Raw genomic sequence first — 13494 nt, forward strand, 5'->3', positions numbered from 1 at the left:
GGAAGGAAATCACATGCCAAATCGTGAGGTCAGGTCGCCGGCAACTCACCTTGGCGTCGGCACAGCGTAATTGCTCTTGCGTCGGGGAGAAGAGGAGCTACCGAGCCGCGCGATCGGGGAAGAACCTGATAAGAACTCACGATTGAGATTTGTACAGTAGCTAGATTTCAGGTTTCTTAATGGGTCAAGATCCAACAACCCAAAAATCCATTAAGCCATTAACCAATAACCTCATCCAATAACCCTAATCCATTATCAATTAAATTAGGTTTAAACTTAATTGGCTTTAGGGTTAGTTTAATTACCCTCTTGAACGACTTCCTTAATCCTTCCATAAAATCCAATAATTAGGATAAATTTATTTACAAATAACCCCTCTATAATTTTTGATATTTTATATTCTCCCCCACTACAGTGCGAAAATACCATGATAATATGTTCTCGCTTCTATTCAGGCACCAATATCTCCTAAGTAATCCTGCTGAAACACCTCGCAACAAACTCTGCGATATCTGACTTCATACCATTCCACCAATAGGAGCGCTTCAGGTCCCGATACATATGAGTACCACCCGGATGTATCACAAATCTAGAATGGTGTGCTTCCTATAATAACTCCTCCTTCACCAAATGCTACTCTAGAACACACAAAGTCATCCTCAAAATTGAAGTATCTCATCTGTATCACAAGAGAACTCTGACTGCTGTCCGAAATCTATCCTGCTGCAGATAAACTGGATATGCTAGTCGCTAGCCTGTGCTAACTTAATCTTCTCCACTAAAGCTGACTGAGCAACTATCGAAACCAGAACACCCTACTGAGTCTGACTATGCTTCACCAGTCCCAACTCAGAAAACTGTCGGATAAGATCAGTAACGGTCACCAACTAACTAGCCAGAATCCCACGAGATTTTCAGCTAAGCGCATCTGCGACCACATTAGCTTTCCTTGCATGATAGCCAATAGTGCAATCATAATCCTTCCGATACTCTATCCAATGTCTCTATCTGAGGTTCAACTTTTTCTGCATGAACAGGTACTTCAAACTCTTATGATCAATGAAGATCTTGAAAGTGACTCCGTAGAGATAGTGTCGCCAAATCTTTAGAGCGAAGATAATAACGACAAGCTCTAAATTGTGAACAAGGTAGTTATTCTCGTGGTCCTTCAGCTGATGAGAAGCGTTAACCACCCGATCACGCTGCATCAATACTGCACCCAATCCCTAGGATAAGACATCAGTATACAATATGAATCCATCACTACCAGAAGGAATCATCAGGATCGGGGAACTCACTAATCCCTGCTTCAGCTCTTAGAAGTTAATCTCACAAGACTTTGACCAAACAAACTTCGCCCCCTTCTTAGTCAGATGGGTCAACGGTGTAGCGATACGAGAGAAATCCTCCACGAATCTCTGATAATAACTAGCCAAACCTAGAAAAATGTGAACCTCCTGAACAGACTTGGGCAGCTCCTAACTAGTAACAACCTCTATCTGTTGGGGCAATTTTGTCCCAAGTGATTTAGATTTTAATGTTTGGCTGAATCAGCTTAAGTTAGGCAATGTTTGTGATTAATAGAAACTGAAGGCAACAATTACTGAAAAAACTGAAAATAGGAATTCTGTAATAAATAAATAAATATATATAATACGAAATATAATTACTCAAATGAGACGGGATGTCCCTTACTAATAGAGCAACCGTGCATACGGACCATGGCTCTAGTACTCAAGTGGAGCATAATTTTTTATAACGACAGGTTAATTGTGGAGGTCAGCTGTCGATGATGTTCAACGTGAACACTTTAGGATTTATTCAGTAGGCGAACTAAGAGAAAATCATTCACCTTCAAAAATAATTGGGTGGGCAGGAGTTTGGATATCTGGAATACAAAACATAAATGGGATAAAATATGATGTAAACTTAATCATAAATTGCTAATTGTAAGCATTGTCCTCCTATTTAATAACCCATAAGTATCAAGATTTGACTAAAAGTTAATAACAGTTTCAATAATCGGATTAGAGAAGTATCCAAAGACTAGAATTTGCATATAATTGTGAAGAAAAAAATATGCAATGAGTTCAATGGTACCAAGGAAATATTCTATTGAACATGGCCACCAATAAATATGCATCGATTAGTGAAGAAAAATAAGAAAATCAATATTTAAGAAGCTTAATTCTGAACACTTACCTTCTCTGCTTATAGTTTAGTAATACCAGTGAAATGGGGGACCAGAAGTCACAATAAAGAGACTGAGACAATGCCTTGACTACTATAATTTTTTTGAGCTGAGTCCAGTGCAATGAGATTTTGAGCTGCAGCTGTTATCAAAATTAGAAAAACTCTACTCCCTTCCGAAAATTGAGCTACCATAGGTTTGGATTGATTGAGCAAGAAATTATCTTTCTTAGAGAATCCTCAACAAGGTTTTTTGTTCTTCTTGTAAAGAATGCTCGAGCAGTCAAAAGGCATCTACATTGGAAGTTCTTTTGCTCATACCTGATGAGTGAGGCATAAAAAGTAGAGATCAAAGTGCAGAGAGTTGATAAAGCCCATTACTACTCAGATGTGCTTCAAGGATTTTATGGTGTTAGAGAGAATCTAAAAGTTGAAAATCTTAAGGGTGCTCAAGATTTCAGTAGCTTCCATAGAAATCGAGCAGTGAATGATCTGTTGATCACACTGGCTTAGACTTTGGAGAAGATGAGGCCTGTAGACGGCAAGGGGAGCTACCACTATGAATCAACTCAGGATCATAACTTTGGCACCAACGCTAGCAACTTCGAGTTGCAAAATGGCAACAAGCCACTCCGTCGGCACAAAACCTTGGGATCCCGCACCAAGCTGACGCCCTCCAAGTGGGATGACGCGCAGAAGTGGTTGGTCGGGCTCTCCGGAGGTGAGCACAAGCAAGCAGCGAGCAAGCCACGGAACTCCAATGCGGGCGATCGTAGGCTACTAACGTCTTTGTCCCAGAGAGGGAGGGACTCCTACAGCAGCGCCGATGGGGACGACATAGATCTCCGCACAAGAGGAAGGGGAGACAAAGAAGAACGACTACTGGGGGGCCAGCAAGCCGACGGTGGAGGATGCAGCGGTGGCGGTGGCGGTTCGATCGATCTGCCTCCGTGACACGGGCACCGAAATGACGTCGATCATGAGCAAGGAGCCATCGAGGACAAGGAAGCCACTGCGGGCAACAACGTTGGTGTTGAAAATCCCGATCTCGTCGAGGTCCTCCACGCCAGGCAGGGTCCGACTAGGCGAGCAGCAACCGGAGGGCCACCAAGTCGCGGTGGGAGCGACAACTATTAGGAGCGGGGAGAGGAGAAGCGACGTCGTGCCCTATGGGAGGGTGAACGGAAGCGGCGGGGCCAGGGTGTTGAGGACAGAAGCAGAGATCGACAGCGACAAGTTGGGCGAGGTCAATGCGGCGACGGAGCAAGAGAGGAACCCTAATTCGCTAGATCCGTCCTTCTTCGTCACAAATAGGACTGGGGCACCCCACGGTGATACACTAGGATGAATAAAACCCCGGTCTAATAACTCTTGTAGCTGGATCTTCAGTTCCTCTAACTCCTTTAGAGCCATTTGATACGGAGCCTTAGACACTGCTACTGTGCCTGAAATTACCTCAATGGTAAACTGGACCTGCCTCTTAGGTGGCAAGCCAGGAAGTTTATCCAGAAACACATCCTGATGCTCCCGAACGATACATACATCGAATGAACGAGAACCACTATCTTTCTCTATTTGCTTCAGAAACAGTAAATAACCTCGGCACCTCCGTCTAACCTTTACTATGCTTGCATTGTCGAAATAATGGATATTTCATCACTCCTAGTACCCACGAATTCCCATGCGATTTGATCCGTTGGTCGGAAGGTAACCACTCCAGCTCAACAATTCATCGTAGCATGATAGTGGCTAACCAGTCCATACCAAGAATGATATCAAACTCCATCATATCCAGCACCTGAAGATTCACCATAAGGGTATGACCGTTCGAAATCCAACATACATCCCCTAATCTCCCGATTTGTTGTCCACACTTACACCAGAAGGTAAAGAGACTGCCATACTACAGGATCTAATCATAGGAATTCTCTAATTTTCCTAAAAATAATCTAGACATGAATGAATGTAAACTACTCATATCTATCAAGGTATCAGCATTTATAGCATAAACTGAAACCATACCCCGAATGACCGATCCGTCGACCCGCTGTGCCTCCTCTCGAGTAATGGCATAGACCCGACCAACCTCCATGCTAGCAGGCTGAGTAGTTGAATGAGATGTGGTCTGCCTCCGCTCTAGCTGGAACTGACTCTGGGGTACAGATGTCGTCTACTGAATATAATGTTAAGAAGTCGGTGCTGCTTGTGGCTGCTGCTGCATCTGCATCACCGCATAACAAATCTCTAGCTGAGGAGCTGCTGGTAACATGTATGGCTGAGACACTGCTGACAGATAATGCTGTGCAGGAATTTGCGTCTCTAAACCGATGGGGTACTAAAATGCAATCGGTATAGCTGCATGGTCCCTCCCCTGTAATGGATATGTCTGTGGCTGAGATGCTGCTGTTGAGGGACTCTGGTCCTCTGTGTCCTCTGCGATCGCTGCTATGTAGAACGTCCTCCAGAAGATGCAACGTTAGTAGGCTTCAGCTGAGCCTTCAGAGTACACTCTCTGGCCATATGATCGGGAAGTTTGCAGAAGTAACAGATAGAGTGATCCAATGGACAATCGGCCACCAGATGGCTATGCGATCCACACCGATGACATTTCTTATCCTTATCCTTCTTCCGCTGAAATCCACTCGAAGATTCCGCAGGTCATTTCCCTTTCTGTCATCTGGAAGAATACCGTGTCCTAGATCCCTGAGCTGGCCTTTTCTGACCAGATAGCTGTGAACTCAGACCCTTCGACTTTTCTGCATCTCGCTCACGATCCACCTGTTGCGGAGTCATCTCCATAAACAAAGCCCAATCCAACGCCTCTCTGTACGTGCTAATCAAAAAACTAGACATCCTCTAACGAATGTATGCAGCTAGTCCCTGAGTGAATCGAAACATGCGATCACTGTCCTGGGCTACCAAATGTGGGCAGAACTCAGCAAGTCTAGAAAACTCCATATGATAGTCAGTAACTGAGCGGTCGCCCTGCTTAAGGCTCAGAAACTCTTGACGTCGTTCTGACAGAACGCCCTAAAAAATACAACCTCTTAAAGGCCTCTCGGAAGGATGACCAAGATAAATCCCGCTCTCCGAGTACAGTCTTCAGAGTCTCCCACCACGTGACAGCCTGATCGCAAAGGTGGTATACTGCTAACTAAAACTTTATCTGCCTCTGTGCAAGAGATATACACAAATGTATCAGTCAGACTCTCCAACCAAGAGCAGAGCAAGCCATGGGTCAGGTCCCCCATGGAATAATGTCAATCGATCCTTAACGGACTGTTGCCAGCAATGTATGCGGCTCAGATCCACAGTCTTATTAGCTATAGCCGGTACCGGATCTGTCAAGGGTATCTCTGGACTGTCCCCAACATGCTCGGAAACCTCCGGCTCTACAGGTGTAACGGGTCGTCTCAGTGATTAACCTTGTCCTCGATTTCCAAGGGCCATAATATCACCTGGTATGTATATAACTCCTATAAATTTCTAGAAATAGTAATAAATGCACTAGAAGTTTTACTTACAACTGCTTGGAGAATTCTTGCCGCTGTCTGTCCATCTCACAACGTGGATCGATTAACCAAAACTTGATAAAACCGATACGATGACAAATTCTAAAATAAACTAAACCTAAACCCTAAAACTAAATGTTTAGTCTAATATGCTCTGATACCAAACAATTGTATCAGATAAACCTACAGATATAATGATAACTCCTGAAGACTATAAATACAACGATAAATCTGATGATAAATCAGACAACAAAAAAATAGACACAAATGCAATGGCAAATCCGAATGAACCTAACTTGCTCTGATACCACTAAATTGTCACGTCAAAATGCTGACAACCATAAAAGAGATGACCGTCCAAAAAATTTCGACAGCATCTCCTCTATAACTATGATAATTCCCTGAATACATGTGTACAAAAAGGCCAACACGACCATAATATGGACTACACATCCAACCACACACAACACAGATACATAACAGATAAGATATAAGACCTACACGGCCACAACAACTAAACTAACACATGCAACTAAAATAAAACGTAAAATTGACAAGTCCACACAATATCACAAGAGTTACGCAGCAACAATATAGAAAACTTCATAGCAGAAACATAACAAGTCCGACAAAACACACAACCACGAGTACAAATCCAAAAACCACGAATACAGTCCATGTCCACGAATAACGAATAAAAATCCATAACGAATACAACTAGAAACCATACAAACCACTACATAAACCTCCTCTGCTGTGAGATGGATACGACCAGGCAACATCTCTAAGCTCCAAGTGAAACCTATCTGCTACCTGGGGAGAAAACAAGGCAACCCCAGGGTCTGGGTAGTGAGCATCAGATACTCAGTGGGTACAAGATAGAAGTGCATGTAAAGATATATCAGCAGGAATAATGTAAACAGAAATAGCAGAAGATATACAGTCTCTATAAGTGATACATAAGAAAAGATCAATACTGTAACCAGATATAGGAACATGCAAGATCAAGTAGTGCATGACATGTCATACAATGCAGCAGGTATATATCAATCAAGTGCAACAGTCATACACAAATATGTTGTAAATAACAATGCAATATAATAATAATCATAATAGCAAATGCATGCAAACATGCAGCACACATCATAGGCAACATGCATGGTCATTGTCTGCACTCGTCATCCTCAATCACTCACCCAGTGTAGTGAAATGAGGTGTCAAACAGGACATACTGCACAGATGCTCCAACAACTAAACACCCTAATCAAATGGGGAGCGGGCAGTGTCTCTCAGGAGGGCAATATAGCCAGTCCTGGTCGCACCCAACTATGGCGCAACAATTGCTCTCACCCATGTGCCACCTCAACACGGTGTCAGGGGAGTGCCAACAACAACTACAACCAATGGGTCGTCAACACTACTACTACTAACATGTAGATGTTATGATGATCATCCAACATATAATAGCTACAACAAATTAGCATAATCAACAGGAATCAAGATGGATCATCATAGGTCAACAATACAAAAGTTGAGACTGTACTATCAATGGATAGATCAATCAGAGGTCAACCAGCATGTATCAAGCAACGAACGGTATAAGGTATCAACTAGGTAACTAGCATAGGTAACAGGGGTATCAACAGAATAATATCAGATTATGTTAAAGGTCAACTGGCAAGTATCAAGCAACGAATATCAACAGGTATCAACTAGATAAATAGCACAAGTAGCAGAAGTATCAATAGGGTAGATAACAACAGCAATAGATCATGCACTGAAAGAAAAATCTGTATTGACCAAGTACAGGGTACCCACCTGAATCAGATGACCGTCGACAACAGAACCCCAGAAAATCCCAAGACTCCGTGTATCTCAGGATCAACAAGTCAAAATCCTAAAATTATAGATATGACAACACTAAATACGATATTCTATTAAATTTACAACAAAGTTTAAATTTATCCCAATTAACTTAACCCAACTAATTCAACAACCATCCAATTAACTAACCAAAAGTAAAGCTCCGCTTAAAATCCTTTGCTGTTGAAATCCCACTGATCGATTTGCTTCCCAATATTCAGTGAGCTCAAGCAATTCAAAACCAAAATCCGAATAAAATCCCAACAAAATTCATCATTCTTGTTATTAAACCTGAACTAAATCAAGAGCACTTACCGATTGTGGCCTAATTCAACTCATGGACGGCGGCGATAGGCTGTCAAGTGGCCACCGGAACAGAGGAGGAAGAAATGATGGTAGAAATCCAGATCCGATTCGGCTGATCTTGGCGGTGGTTAGGCCAGCAGCGACTTGCTTCCGATGAGGAGAAGGGACGGCGACGCGAACGGAAGGCAGTAGAATCGGCCAGGCTTCGGCTCCACTTAGATTAGTCTTCAGCTTCGATGCTAATGGAGGCGATGTGGCGATGAAAGATCGCAACAGGGAAAGAAGAGGGAAGGGCGGCATCCGACGGATCGAGGGGAAGGCAATCGCGATAGCTTAGTTAAGGAAGAGGAGTTGCAACTTCGGCTTAACGAGCAGATCGCGATCTCGTAATGAAGAGGAAGAACAACGGCTAAATGGATTCCCAACTGGTTAACGGGTTTAACCCAATCTGAATCATTTAACCCTATATCTTAAATAGCTTTAATTGGCTATTGAAATAGATTTAATTGAGCTATAAATTGAGCTCATTTAATTAACTAAATGGCTGAGTTATTTAGGCCTATGGCTGACCCAATTAGCTTAATTGGGTTGCTTTAAATTGGGCTTTAGGGATTGGTTAAATTAGGCTACATTATTAACCTATAAACTCAATCCTTAATTAATCCAACCTCTAATTACTAATTAACCCCTTAATTTTCAGTATTTTACAGACTGGGTAAGTCCTAGTTGACTGGTATTTAAACGTTGGGGCTGACAGCTGGAGAAATAATGCAATCTACAGTAGCTGTTGGAGCCCACCAGTCGACTGGTCCTGAGACAATTGACTGGTATCGTAAAAATATAAAAAGACGGATTCAAGCTTAGAGACGCAAGAAGTGTTTTTCACTTTTCATCTTTGTAAGATATTCAAGCTCTATCAATCTCTCAAATTCTTCCTCCAAACTTCTCTATACATCTGTAAGAGGAAGAGATCAAGTGTTAAGATTTCTCCACCTTCAAAGTTGCTTTGAGAAGGAGAAAGTTCATAGTAAAAAGTTTTGGTGATGTATGTGGATCCTTGGATTAGTCATCTCGAGGAGGTGGATACCAAGTAAATCAAGGGGTTAACATTGCTTTCATTGTTTTGATCTTATTTTTGTGTTTGTCTTGTGCTTCCGCTAACAATATTGTAGGCAAGATCGAAAAGTTGTTATTCACCCCTCTAGCAAAAGCAACAGTACTAACACATAACTCCTTATGTAGGGAACCGTAGTGACTTCATGTCTAAGGACTATTCATACCAATAGTCATATGAGAAAGTACTTTATGACACTTATATAACGATCTATGAAACTTTCTCATGGCGGATCAATTCAGTATACATTCTCTAATGTATACCCATGTGTCAACTCGATATCCCATATCCATGACTTATGAAATCAAGTCATCCAGCTGACCTATATGTTAGTTTCAACGCATTAACATCGTTCCTAAATATTAATGCTTGACTAGGAATGATTAAGAGTAGTATTCTCTACATCATCTCACTATTGATTCAAACAATCGATATGATGTAGATTAGAACTAAGCTACCCAAGGACATTATTATACTTAGTTATTTGACACAAATACAAAATAAGTATAATAACAAAAAACTTTGCCTTTATTAATAATAGAATATGATACAAAAAGTCCTAGTCAATCATCACATAATTGGCTCTAGGGCTACTACTAACAAGAAGTCCCTTATAACAATTGAGTATAAGAACTATAAAGATTAAAATAAAGTGAATTCGAATGTGTGTTGTTCTTTTCTTCTTCAAATTTTAATCTATTTATAGACTTTATTTTGATCTAATCGTTATGTTAACCTAGAAGCCTTCCGAGCATCTTGACTCATCGTCATCCACTTGGCAATGATTCGCTAACGACTTTAGGCCTTTCGGACACTTGGAAGAGATCCGAGTGCTTGGAACCTATCAATGTGGGCATTGCCCTGATTTGTTCGACAACAGCTTGTGCCAACCTGGAATGAGCATCCAGGCGCCTGGACTTCAAGTGACTAGACTCTAGGCGCCTAGACTCCAGGCGCATGGAATGGTCACCTCTGTTTTTCCCTCTTGCTTCCAGCTCCTCCTTCGTTCTATCATGGTCGTCACTATGCATAGTATTCCTTCCGACTTCTAGTCCCTTGGATGCATTGAGCCATGTCGACTCGCTCCTGTATGGCATTCTCACTCCGCTAGAGTGCTCTTCCACAACTCCTCATACCTCGGATGCACCGAACCTGTCGACTCCTTTCCCATGTCATTCTTCTCACTTACTTCGTCTTCTACCAAGGTTCGCTATCTAGAACATGTGTGTTATCTTGTACACTTAGACTCATGCATCAAACATAACATAGATCTAATTTCTGACTTATTTGACCACACATCAAAATTTCATTAGGGTACTAACAATCTTTCCTTTTTTATATTAGTCAAACTAAGTTTGAAATTAGGATAAATTACTAAAATAAGGCTAGCATAATGCAAATAAGTTAAGCAGTTAAAATATTCTGACTCCCCTGTATTTATGCTTAATTTCTATTTTTGTTCCTTTTTGACAACAGTAAAAAAACTTAAATCTATATTTTTGATAATAATTATTTGGATCATAGAAAATTTTAAAATTTTTTCTAGAAATAGAGCACAATAACTTCAATCATGAAAAATTAATTTTCATCTAAAATATATTTGAATTAATTTTCTAATTTTAAAAAATATATTTTTCTTTTAATAATTATTAAAAAATATTAAAATGTTTAAAATTTTAGATGATGATAAAGAACTTGTCATATTTTCACAGAAGAATAAGTTCCCTAAAAATTTCATATAGAATATACTGAAAGATTATTTTTGCATATCGAGTCAATTACATAAAAAATCTTTTTTCTTGGTTGATTATCCTATAAAATTTTTAGGTAGTTAAAATAGATTTTAAAAATCAAAATAAAATTAAATCTATTGGAATTATCAAATATTTTTTTAGAATAAATAATTTTGGTACTTTTCTAATTTGACCCTTGAAATTTTTATAATTATATATTGATCCTCTAAATTCTAAGTCTTTTCTTTCACCTTTTGTTCTTTTGTTTAAATTATCTAAATCATGTGAAACTTTTTCTAATGATGATTTTAGGGAATCTACCTGGTCCATTAGCCTTAAATTTTCATTTGTCAAATTTTTAATTTCTTCTTTAGGGCATGTATTAGCTAATTTTCTAGCTCGAGATTGGTTCATTTTAATTCCATACATTTATTCTTTACTTTACATAATGACCTAGATAGCATTTTAATTGTATTATATAATTGATCGGAGGGTATGTTACATACCTCACTTATCATTTCTGATTCGTCTGTTGAGGTTCCCCATGCACTACTACTCTCATCAGATGAGGTAATCTCTTCTTCTTCGTAGGTTGCCATCATTGCAAACCTCGCTATTTGTTCTGACTCGGAATCTTCTAAAGTGTTATCCCACGTTGCCTTCATATTCTTGTATTTGTTTTGTGTAGACTTCTTGTCCTTACCTTTTTCTTTGTGCCTTTTCTTGTCTTGGGACAATTGTCCTTGATGTGACCTTCCTCATCATAGTTGAAGCATTTTACTCTTCTTTTCTCCTTTTTTCATAGTAATCTTAATGCCTATTTCTTAGCAAATCTATTAGAAAATAATTTTTTCATTTTTCTTACTAGGTAGGCTTCTTTATCTTCGTCCAAGGATGTGTCCGAGTTTGACTCACTCCTTTTTACTTGTAGGGCAATGTTGCAGTTTGATATTCCTGTTTCTTTCAAACATGCACATCTAGATTCGTGTAATGTCAAAGTAGAAAATAAATCTTCTAAACTACTTACGTCTAGATTCTTTGAAATATAGTAAGAATCTACTATAGATATCCATTTTGGGGTCCGTGGAAAAGCATTCAATGCATACCTCAGAGTGTCTCGATTTGATACTCTTTTATCTAAATTTTGGAGATTCGTTAATATCTCCTTAAGTCGTGCATGTAGTTGAGCCACTGTTTTCCCCTTTATCTAACTTTAGGTTGCTTAGTTGATTTCTGAACAAATCTATTATGGCTAGCTTGATTTCTGAGATACCTTCATGAAGTTCTAAAAACTTTTCCTAGAGATCTTTGGAGGAGTTATAAGTACCGATCTAATTGAGCTCCTACACTGGTAACACACTTAGTAAACTGAATTTAGCTTTACAATTTGCCATGAATTCATCTTGTTGTTTCTTGGTCCATCGTAGTTCATCTATTTCTTCTCCATCCTCATTCCTGAGCACTTCGAAACCATGTATAATGCAAATCATAATTTCAAATTTGTTTTAAAAAATATCTTTATTTTTTTCAGATTGTGAATTCACTCTCGAACTTCGATGGGTGGATGTTTGATCTGGCCATTGCTTGATCCCCTCTTTATTGTTGCATAGTTAGTGGTGAGTCCTTTTGGCGGTCAGGGCTCTGATACCAATTGTTGGTACAACAAAAGCAGTTTGGATTTCTAGAAGGGAGGAGTGAATAGCGACCTACAAAAATAATCAATCTATTTCTTTTGCTAACTGACTAGCAAGGACACACACATTACTTAGAAATTAACTTAAACATAAAATGAAGAGGCACAGATTTACTTGGTTTGCAACCAAGAGGTTGCTAGTCCAAGACTATAAAAAGCTTCACTAAGATCTCCATCTTCGAACACAAGTCGGAGGCGAAGAAGCCCTTACAGCAGTTGAGTATAATAACTATAAAGACTGAAATAAAGTGAATTTGAATGTGTTATTTTTTTCTTTTTCGAGCTTCAGTCTATGTATAGCCTTCACCTTGATCTGACCATTGTGATAATGTGACACTTCTGGGCGCTTGGAAGCCTTTCAGGCGCTTGTACTTGTCCAAACTCCATCCACTTAGCAACAGTCCGCTAACGACTCTAGGCCTTTCGGGTGCCTAGAAAAGATCTAAGCGCTTAGAACCTATCGGTGTGGACATCGCTCTAATCCGTTCGACAACGACTCGCGTTGACCTGAAATGGGCATCCAGGCACCTAAAACCGATCTAGGCACCTAGACTCCATGCACCTGCAGCTCTAGGCGCTTGGAATGGAGGTTGACCATTTTCTTCTTCATTCTATCGTGGTGGTCATACGTAGTCTTCCTTCCGGCTTCTCGTCCTTCGAATGCACTGAGCCCTTCTATCTCACTCTCGTGCGTCATTCTCACTCCGCCGGAGTACTCTTTCGCAACTCTCGTATCTCGGATGCATAAGCCCGTCGACTCCTTTCCCGTGTTATACTTCTCACTCGCTTACATCTTCTGTCAAGGTTCATCATCTGGAATACATGTGTTATCCTATATACTTAGACATACACATCAAACATAACACGGACCTAATTTCAAACTTATTTGACTATACATTAAAACTCCACTAGGGTACTAACACATTGTTCATCAATCACTTTTGGATATAAATTTTTCAACTACAGGGCACTATGCTTAAGATGAGCTCTTCCTACTATCTTGAAATAGATGGACAAATTGAATTCTTGAATAGATGTTTGGAGGGATATTTATGTAGTTTTGCTTTTGAACAACTCAAAATT

At 40.0% G+C, this 13494-nt stretch overlaps 1 pseudogene; it reads left to right on the forward strand.

The window, feature by feature from the left end:
• Positions 1-2715: 2715 nt before the first annotated feature.
• On the forward strand, positions 2716-3538 carry LOC141833776 (uncharacterized; annotated as a pseudogene).
• Positions 3539-13494: the final 9956 nt, after the last annotated feature.

The sequence above is a fragment of the Curcuma longa genome, chromosome 1 (genome assembly GCF_044706935.1).
Source record: "Curcuma longa cultivar G26 ecotype Majalengka, Jawa Barat chromosome 1, ITB_CL_G26_1.1, whole genome shotgun sequence".
NCBI lineage: Eukaryota > Viridiplantae > Streptophyta > Magnoliopsida > Zingiberales > Zingiberaceae > Curcuma > Curcuma longa.